The 11,126-nt window shown below is 32.3% G+C and overlaps 1 long non-coding RNA gene across 1 annotated transcript; it reads left to right on the top strand.

Moving 5' to 3' along the window:
* Positions 1-272: 272 nt before the first annotated feature.
* On the top strand, positions 273-7,084 carry LOC145637936 (uncharacterized). Its single transcript, XR_014114549.1, has 3 exons — positions 273-355; positions 6,054-6,102; positions 6,798-7,084. It is a non-coding gene; the product is annotated as an uncharacterized LOC145637936 (long non-coding RNA).
* Positions 7,085-11,126: the final 4,042 nt, after the last annotated feature.

Genomic DNA, 11,126 nt, shown 5'->3' with positions numbered 1-11,126 from the left:
GTTGACATCATACATGATGTCAATAGGACTCTCAAACTCTATAAATAGGACCCAAAGTTCAGCCATTTTAAGCCAAAAGTCTCTTGCCCTTAAAGTTCCATCCTTCTTTCTTCTCTCTTCCTCCCATTTTCATACTTCTTCATCCCGTATATGTTCCAGGCCATTTTTCAGCCACTTCTGTTCATTTTTAGCCTTTTGCTGTTTGAGACAAAGTTGTTCTTCTCGAAAAATCCTTGAGGTTAGGCTCAAGAATCACCCAATTTGGTATACTATGAGATATGGCCTCTGCAAGATCTGACTCCTCCTTTTCAACGTGAACTTTCCCGTGAGCTTTGCTAGTTTATATTGTTTTGCGGTTAGTCTTTCAAAACTAATATCTATTTTCAATTTATGATTTTTGTAAGGTTTCATATTTGATTCTTATTTAATATACTCCATATAATGTTTATTTAGGAGATAGTTTGTGGTTGTAAATCTAGGTGGAATAGTTGTAAAGAACAAGGTACGTACTCGTGGATAGATCTTTAAATATGTGATTTTATACAAATGTGTTTTGTGTTTTGAATGATGAAATATGTTTGAATGTTGAACAAGGATTTATGAATGTTTATGAAATGAAATGAATATTGTGAAATGTTTTACTGTTTGATCTTTGGAAATAATTTCAATGATCTAAAAGTTGTTTATACACATACTTGAATTCAAATTCATTTTAAAGAGCAAATGTTGTTGAAATCCCATACATGGGAATTGGAAGGTTGATTTATCAAAGATATATATTGGATTTTTATGACTCCCACTATGTGGAGATAAAATTGAAGACTATGGACTATGTATGACCTAGTCTTTCCCCTTGATAGCACTATGTAAGGAGTTACTAGCTTGGGGGGTGTGCACACTTAGGTGGAAAAATGGTTTACGAAAATATTGATCTTCCATTTCTATTGGAATCTATTTTGGGAAAGTCGTTGGTTTTGAAATGTTGATAATTTTTGGAATGTTTCTAAACGTTTCTTGATGTGAAGTTTCTATTTATGGAAGGTTTGAATAAATGCTATTTATAAACGCTAATCTTACGAAAGCATGTGTAATTAAATAACTTGATTTTACGTATCTAGCATTGGTATGTACTTAGCGTTTTGCTAATACGTATTTCTCTTTTGTTTTGGCTTGGCCCTACTTATCATTATGATAAGTAGATAGGTGATGAAGACTCGACGTGATCTAAATATGACATTGGGGATGAAGGGCGATAATCATGTAGTCTAGGTCTCATGGTTGACGTTTTGTATGAAAAATTCTCATATGGTTCAATTTTGAAATCTACTATTACTATTATTATCAATATAAAGGTTAAGTATGTATTTTCTCCGTTGCAAGTCTCTGTTTTTGAAAAGCCTTACGTAATCACGTGGCGGTAATGCTCTCAAGTTACTCTCTTAATCAGGCTTTGTAATCATTATTATTGGAGAGTAATTTGGGGGTGTTACAAAATGGTATCAGTTTTCCGGGTTAAAATAAGATAAAAAGTGAAAATAAAATTGATGGGTAGACTTAAGATGGGCAAATACGATAGAGTTTCGCATTCTATATTGTTTTCTTGAAACTTAATTTGTATAAAATCTATTTTCTATATTTATTATGGATATGTTGGATTGTTAGTGAGCTCTGTCGAAGGTGGGACTTGGGCTCTGGACAACGTCGTTCCTAGCCTCTCCTACCTGGGATCTCACATACCCAACTAATCTATTATATCGTGAATTAGGTATTATATCTTGAAAAAAATTATATATATATCTTCAAAATTAAAGCGGAATTTATAATTAATTTCAAATTATTTTGAAATTTATGTGAATTTTGTGCATATGGAAAAAAAATTCCAGATTATGCTATAAAGATGTGAGTTCCGAATTATAGTGCTTGGGGTTCGAAGTCATTCATTTATGAAGGAAAGTTAATAAACTTTTGCATATTTGGGAATTTATTTATTGCATGATATATTGGTGAAGTGGTTACTGAGCAATTATTCCTAATGTTGGAATTAGTTCATTAGAGATATTGATGATTTATTTCCTTACATGGAATAATTATTTCACTTCCTTACCTGGAAAATGGAAGCATGGATATAGTTATGAATTACATTATTCCTTTCATGGATTTAACTAAATATGAAAATATATAATTATTATTTCTTTGCATGGTTATAAGTAGAAACCTATGAATGATTGTATATTCCTTACATGGACTAAATGCATTTTCAAATTGTGAAACACTAGCTGTGAGATTCAAGCAAGTTGAATCATGGTTTATACATGAGTTCTAATGCAAGTTGTGTTATTTAACCATTTATGGAAAATTATTAAGAGTGTGTAATGATTAATTTAATTTTTTTTTATGACCTTGTATGGCATAATTGGATTTGTGATAGACACATGTCTAATTTGAATCATACAACGTATATTGGTGTCCAATTTTGGTTGATTTTAATGTTGAGTGAAATTATATGATGTTGAGATCAAGAAGTATGTATCTACCTTATTTGGGTTGGATGAAGTGAAAATTATGTTGGGGATAGAACTAATTTTAAAGTTTCCCGCAAGTTTTGAAAATCTAGTAAGGTTGGAGAAGGGAGTATATATTACATGTTAGAAATGAAAATTAAAGGTTTGATACTTTGATAGTAATTGGTGGAATCAAGTTACATTCTGTAAAGATAAAGACTATTATGGTATATATTGATACTAAGTTATGATCATTTTACATTTGAAGTCGAGAAGTCTTTATATTGTAATGAGAATTGTGGTAATGACTTTTTATGGCATTGTTGAAAGTTGAAAATTCCAAAATAGTTTACTTTAATTGAAAGGTTGTGAATAAGAAGTATAAGGAAGTCGTATTATTGGAATAAAGGGTTTGATCACAATTTTTGTCATTGTTTATAAGGAGATAGGATTTTGTGAAAAGATTTCGTGAATTTATAGATATTGAGTTTTTATAGAGTACATAGTATATTGATGTTAAAAGAAATATACTTCATGGTTTGGCAACAAAATCAATCGTGTTGATATTAATGATGTCTGAGTTCAAGAAAGATTTGAGGAAAAGATAATGAGATGATCATAGTCAAATTATGAAAGTACATTGATGGGAAATCATGAGATGGAAGTTGGGTTATGAAAGTTTGATTATTGTTATTTGAAGTGACTAAGAATAATAAAATATTATAAGTTTTAACGTATTGTTTCTTGTCCTGCTTGATTATGGAGGAAAGTGGATAAAATTTGGGAAAGAATTCATTGAGACAAAATTATTAAGTCTATTTGTTGTAAAGAGAGGATGACAATATTTCTTGTACTAATGAGTTATTAACGTAAAGTTATGTATGTTATTTATCGTAATCGTATTATGTACATTGAGTTCCTTTATATAAATTAAAGTTCGTTTAAAAAAAATATATATATCTTTTTAAGAATATGAAAATGGATTTTCGATCTCTTAATTTTCAAAAAAAATTTATTATATTTCTTAATTTGTTTTTAAGTAAATCATTCTATATGAATTGAGAATTTTCATAATTATTATTAGAGAGTAATCTCACAGTATAGTATTTAAAAATAATAATAATAATGAAACAAAGAAAATGAAAGTTTTATGAGTTTTTCCAACTTATTTTAAAATTATTTATGTTTCTAAATTTGGAAAGATGAATTGATGGCTATTTAAGTTGTTTATTAGTGTTGTTTTCAAAAAAAAAAAAAAAAGTTGTTTATTAGTGTAGTAATAATTTGTTAAATTCTCTTATTCGTTGTTTATTGATAAAAAGTAAAGGGTCAAATAAATTATTGATTCAATGAATTAGTCTAAAGTACAAATAATTTGGAAAGTGATGATTCAACAATTTGTTTAGATACAGATTCAATGTGGCAGAGTTACGGGGGCGTAACTCATTTTAAGGGGGGTAGAATGCGATAGAGTATCGCGCTTTTGACCATTTTGATATATTTTGAGTAATTTTGAGACATTTCAAGTTGTGCATGAGTCAAATTGGATTAACATGGATTGTTTTTGTCTTAAGTTTCGAGGTCGAAACTTCTTTTAAGGGGGGTAGACTGTAATACCCCGTATTTTAACTCGTTTTATAAAATATTAATTATGTTTTGACTTGAATACGTCGTAATTTATTAATAATACATATTATTATGTTTTAAAGTGACACAAATTAAAAGAATTTTATTTAGTTTTATTTACGAAAATCATTTGGTTAAAATTATGTTTTATAAAAGATTTTGATATGCAAGCCGGGAATTTAGTAGCCGAAAATAAGATTTTTTCTACCTTGAGTATTTCTTTGCCAAAGGACCTAAGTCCATTTCTTACTCCTAAAGCATGACCAAAGTCACAAAATTCTCTTACAAACTTGAATACTTGGCCCCCAAGTTGTTGACATCATACATGATGTCAATAACATGACCTCATACATGATGTCAATAACATGACCTCATAAACGTCCTTGACCCCCCAAGTTGTTGACATCATACATGATGTCAATAGGACTCTCAAACTCTATAAATAGAACCCAAAGTTCAGCCATTTTAAGCCAAAAGTCTCTTGCCCTTAAAGTTCCATCCTTCTTTCTTCTCTCTTCCTCCCATTTTCGTACTTCTTCATCTCGTATATGTTCCAGGCCATTTTTCAGCCACTTCTGTTCATTTTTAGCCTTTTGCTGTTTGAGACAAAGTTGTTCTTCTAAAAAAATCCTTGAGGTCATGGGCGGATCTAGGGGGGGTTCAAGGGGGTTCATTGAACCCCCAGATTTTTTGAAAAAAAATAATAAGTTTTGATTTTTTTTTTTTAAAAAAGAAAAAAAATAAGGTTAAAAGAAATTTTTGTGAAGTAAATATACAAATATGTAACTCTGGCATATTGGTAAGGGAGTGACTAATAGTGTAGTGAGGCTCCTCTTGATCATGGGTTCGAGACCAGCCACCCTCATTTTTTTTTGTTTTTTTTTTCCTTTCGATTTCTTCCGTTGTTCTTCATCAGTTAGTCCATAGTTGGGTCAATAATTTTAGGAGTAGTATGTTGGTCATTTTGTTAAGTTAGAGAGTCAAATGAACTTAGAAGTTAATGAGTTTATTTAGTGGGTTTAATCATGGCATTATACTTTCAGTTTTTTAGCTTATTATTTGTTGTTTGTTAGCCTACATATATGGCTCTTGTATTTGGTGAATTAAGCATGAAGAAATATTATTGAGTTCTTTATTTTACTTGCTTCATACTTATTTAAGATTATTATTGTTTTTATCCTTTAGTACGTATTAGTTTCAACAGTCCTCTTATTTCTCTACTCCTCTTAATTCTTAAATCTTTATTTGTTTGTAAATTAGTGATAATTAGATTAATTATTGATTTGTTTAATTAGTTTTGATATATTGTTGACGTACAAATTGAATTTAGAAACTTAGAATTTAAAATTTTAACTTGGTCTTTTAATTGATAATTAGAAAAATTTTACATTGTCAAATTTGTGTTTATTGGGGACTTGGGATTTTTGTTTTTCGTGTAATATTGATTTTTTGCAATATAATTAAAGATTTATCATTTATAGAAGTAGTAATGTTTTAGCACGCTTTCAAAGTATAAAACTCGAAGAATGCTTTTGTAGGGTTTTTTTTTTTATTATTTATTTATTATTTTTTAACTGTTTAATCCATCCATTTGTAATAAAAAATTTGAACTTATATATTGAATATTTAATTAATATATGAGCATCTTTTGTTTTTTAAGATTCCGAACCCACAGTTCGGAATTCCTGGATACGCCACTGCTTGAGGTTAGGCTCAAGAATCACCCAATTTGGAGTTATATACTATGAGATATGGCCTCTGCAAGATCTGACTCCTCCTTTTCAACGTGAACTTTCCCGTGACCTTTGCTAGTTTATATTGTTTTGCGGTTAGTCTTTTAAAACTAATATATATTTTCAATTTATGATTTTTGTAAGGTTTCATATTTGATTCTTATTTAATATACTCCATATAATGTTTATTTAGGAGATAGTTCGTGGTTGTAAATCTAGGTGGAATAGTTGTAAAGATCAAGGTACGTACTCGTGGCTAGATCTTTAAATATGTGATTTTATACAAATGTGTTTTGTGTTTTGAATGATGAAATGTTTGAAAGTTGAACAAGGATTTATGAATGTTTATGAAATGAAATGAATATTGTGAAATGTTTTACTGTTTGATCTTTGGAAATAATTTCAATGATCTAAAAGTTGTTTATACACATACTTGAATTCAAATTCATTTTAAAGAGCAAATGTTGTTGAAATCCCATACATGGGAATTGGAAGGTTGATTTATCAAAGATATATATTGGATTTTTATGACTCCCACTATGTGGAGATAAAATTGAAGACTATGGACTATGTATGACCTAGTCTTTCCCCTTGATAGCACTATGTAAGGAGTTACTAGCTTGGGGGGTGTGCACACTTAGGTGGAAAAATGGTTTACGAAAATATTGATCTTCCATTTCTATTGGAATCTATTTTGGGAAAGTCGTTGGTTTTGAAATGTTGATAATTTTTGGAATGTTTCTAAACGTTTCTTGATGTGAAGTTTCTATTTATGGAAGGTTTGAATAAATGCTATTTATAAACGCTAATCTTACGAAAGCATGTGTAATTAAATAACTTGATTTTACGTATCTAGCATTGGTATGTACTTAGCGTTTTGCTAATACGTATTTCTCTTTTGTTTTGGCTTAGCCCTACTTATCATTATGATAAGTAGATAGGTGATGATGACTCGACTTGATCTAAATATGACATTGGGGATGAAGGGCGATAATCATGTAGTCTAGGTCTCATGGTTGACGTTTTGTATGAAAAATTCTCATATGGTTCAATTTTGAAATCTACTATTACTATTATTATCAATATAAAGGTTAAGTATGTATTTTCTCCGTTGCAAGTCTCTGTTTTTGAAAAGCCTTACGTAATCACGTGGCGGTAATGCTCTCAAGTTACTCTCTTAATCAGGCTTTGTAATCATTATTATTGGAGAGTAATTTGGGGGTGTTACAGGGTAAGCTTTGGATATTCTTTTGACTCGATCATGCATATGAATGTGGCCGCACCTCAATATGAGGTTGCCTACGACTCCGTTAGGAATCAGGCCGAACGTAGCTCTAGCCGAACTTTGCACAAGTGTATGTACACCTCAAAGAGTCTTTCAAGGGTTGTAATATGGTTAAGCTGATGGTTTAAGGAAGAAAGGGGTAAAAAGCTCAAGACCCGAGAGAAGCCCCCAAGATGTGTAATTGTGAATTTGAAAATTTGGAATTTTGCAAGTTTATTTTCAACATTTTTTTTTTTCATTCTTTTGAATCAATGAAGGCAATCTCAGTTCATGCGATCCATCACTCACTTAGCATTCATGTTTCTCAGGCACGGTACCAAACACTCGATAAGAGACACAATTCGAGACGTGTTCGTATCAAAGACATTGGAACAAATTAGAATTAAGGAAAATAAGAGATTTTGGGAGATAATTAAAAATACAATTTTACCAAATAAATTCCCCCAAAATAATTCAAGAGGGCCGAAAATATTGAGCTTACCATAGCTCAAATTTTCGAATTCCTTTGGATATGTTTAGGAAGATTTTGCTCAGTTTTTAAGGAATAAAATAATTGTATAAATAATATAATATAATTAATTAATTAATTAAATACCAATTATTTACCAATAAATAACCAAGAAAATCAGATTTTCCATTCATGGAAAATCCAAAATTCCTTAACTCATTGGGAATTTTCGGCCATAACAATTAATTAATAAAATATTATTTTGCTTTAATTAAAATATCCGAAATATGTAAATAATCCAGTTTTTAAAATAAGATAAATGGATAATAAATCTTATCCAAAATAATGATTAGATTTCAAAATACTATTAGCACCAAAATTCAAATATTATTTTGGCTCCAAATAATTAATTTACTAAAATACCCTTTTTATAAAATAATTCCTAATTAATTAATTAGAAAATATGTATGAAAATACGGGATATTACAGTCTACCCCCCTTAAAATAAGTTTCGACCCAAAACTTAGCCAAAAGAAACGAAAATCATTTTGAAATTATTGGTTCATGCACATCCTAACTTGATTCAAGACTCCAACCAAACTCAAATAAGACTCGAAATCACTCAAAAATGACTCAAAAAGTAAACGTGCGAAACTATATCGCCCTCTACCCCCCTTAAAAGGAGTTACTCCCCCGTAACACGACCACTAACCTTAGGCAAACAACTCTGGGTATCATTTCCTCATATTAGTCTCAACTTCCCATGTAGCCTCCTCAGTTTTCTGATTTGACCACAACACTTTCACAATACTCACATCCTTGTTCCTTGTGCTCCTGACTTTAGATTCAAGAATCTTCACTGGTCTTTCCTCGTAAGTCAAATTCTCATCCATCTCAATAGTTTCTGGTTGCAATACATGTGTCACATCCAGAATATACTTTCGAATTTGGCTCACATGGAACACATTGTGAATCCTTTCAAGCTCTTTAGGCAAATCCAACTTATAAGCCACTTTTCCCACTTTCTAGATGATTTCATAAGGCCCTATGTACTTCGAGATCAATTTCCCTTTCTTCTCGAACCTCATCACACCTTTCATGGGTGAAATCTTCAACAAAACCTTCTCTCCTACTTCATATTCTTCCTCCCTCCTTTTCAAATCAGCATAGCTATTCTGTCGATCTTAGGCTGCTTTAATCTTTTCCTGAATCAACTTAACCTGTTTCACCATATCTTCAATCATCTCTGGTCCAAGAACCATAGTCTCACTTATATCATCCCAACACACTGGGCTTCTACACTTTCGACCATACAATGCTTCAAACGGTGCCATTATAATGCTTGCATGGTAACTTTTGTTGTAAGAGAACTCTATCAAATCCAAGTGGTCTTCCCAAGACCCTTGATACTCCATCACACAATCTCTTACATGTCCTCCAATCTCTGAATCGTTCTTTTTGTTTGACCGTCTATTGCTGAGTGAAATGTTATGCTCATTAACAACTTCGTCCCCATTTCCTTTTGAAACTTTTTTAAAAGTTAGACAACAATCTTGAATCTCTATCCAAAATGATATCCATGGGTACCCCATGGTACTTTACCACAAACTTCACATAAGCTCTTCCCAACTGATCCATAGTCTAAGTACTTCTCATAGGTATGAACGCTGCAGACTTTGTCAACATGTCCGCTATTACCCAAATAATGTCATTCCCTGCCTTGGTCTTTGGCAAAGCTCCCACAAAATCCATAGAAATCGAATCCCATTTCCACTTGGGCACCTCCAAGGATTAGACATTTCCTTAGGGCCTGCGATGCTCAATCTTCACCTTCTGACATGTCAAACACTTAGCCATAAATTCAACCACTTATCTCTTCATATTAGGCCACCAAAAAGTCTTCTTCATGTCGTTGTACAACTTATCCCCTCTAGGATGCATTGAATAAGGAGAATTATGGGCTTCTTCCATTAATCTTTGTTTTAGATCTCCACGATTCTACGGTACACACCATCTTCCTTTAAAACGAATACTTCCCTCATCACCAATGGTGAAATCCAACACTTGTCCTTCATCAATATTCTTCTTAATTGCTTTTAACTTCTCATCTTCCAATTGACTTTCCCTTATCTCATCATAAATTGATGGTTGAATCACCAAGGCATTCCACATCCTAGTCACCATGCTCCATTACTTAAAATTTTACTTTTGGCGCCAAAAAACAAATATTTTTTGACTCCAAATAATTAATTTACTAAAATACCCTTTTAATAAAATAATTCCTAATTGATTAATTAGAAAATACGTATGAAAATACGGGGTATTACAAAGAGTTTATAAGTTTGGAAATGGAGGATATGTCAATCTATGAGTTTTATAATAAGTTTATGACCCTTGCTAGGTTCGCTCCTGAGGTTGTGCCGAATGAGGAACTGAAGGCTCGGAGATTTGAGCAGGGGTTGACCAAGCAGTTATAGAAATATCAAGCTGGGAAGGTTTTTAAGACACTAGATAAGGTATATGAGAGGGCTGCACACCTATACCATCTAAACTCTAAGGATACAGGTGAGAGGGCTAAGGCTAGGGAAAAAAGGTTAGACTTTGAGAAATCTAAGAACCAGATTAACTTTAAGAGGCCTGGGAATAGGAACTCGTTTGTTAGGGGTAGCCAAAATTTTAGCAATTATACTAATGCTAACAATGGAGAGAGGAGCTACCACTGTAAGAGGTGTAGGAGAAACCACCCTGGGAGAGACTGTGATGGGAATTTGGTGACTTGCTGGTTCTGCAACAAAAAGGGGCACAAGGAATATGAGTCTTACACCAAACAGAAAAAACAGGGAAATGGTGGGAATGGAAGGAATACCCAACAGAGGCCTAAAAATTTCAACAACTAGGGGAATAAGGGAAATGGTCAGAATGTGAAGTTTGGGAATGGTAACAACAATAACAACAGATCTGGCAATGACAACAACAACTCAGGCAACAACAAAAATGGTTACCAAGGAAGAAGCAAAACTCTGGGCGCTTGTCTGTGATGAGCAAGGGAGAAGCTGAGAGGTCCTCGGATGTAGTCACTGATACTTTTTCTATTCATTCTGTCTCTATCAACACTTTGTTTGACTCTGGAGCAGCTTACTCTTTCATTTCTACTTCTGTTGTTCGCAAGTTAAACATAATTAAATGATTCATGTTGATGTGTCAGTCAGTCTGCCTACAAGCAAACTTGTCCATTGTAATAAAATATTCAAAGTCTTGCCTTTGAAAATAGGGAAAGCTATCTTTCCATCGAATCTTATTGAGTTTAATCTAGGGGACTTAGATGTAATTCTGGGGATGGATTGACTAAGTTTATACAGGGCCAAGATAGATTGTGAGATGCAGAGGGTGCACCTGAGTGATCCTTTGGGTAAGTCAGTGTCTTATAGACATTTAGGGAAGCCTAAGGGTTCTAGGATTATTTCTGCTTTAAAGGTCAAGAAGCTAGTGAATAAGGGGTGTCCGTTGTACTTTTTTTGTGTTCAAGATTTGAA

Source organism: Chenopodium album, chromosome 7 (genome assembly GCF_948465745.1).
Source record: "Chenopodium album chromosome 7, dcCheAlbu1.1, whole genome shotgun sequence".
NCBI classification, from domain to species: Eukaryota; Viridiplantae; Streptophyta; class Magnoliopsida; order Caryophyllales; family Amaranthaceae; genus Chenopodium; species Chenopodium album.
Note: the sequence above shows the minus strand (reverse complement) of the source record. Positions and strands in the feature narration are given on the sequence as shown.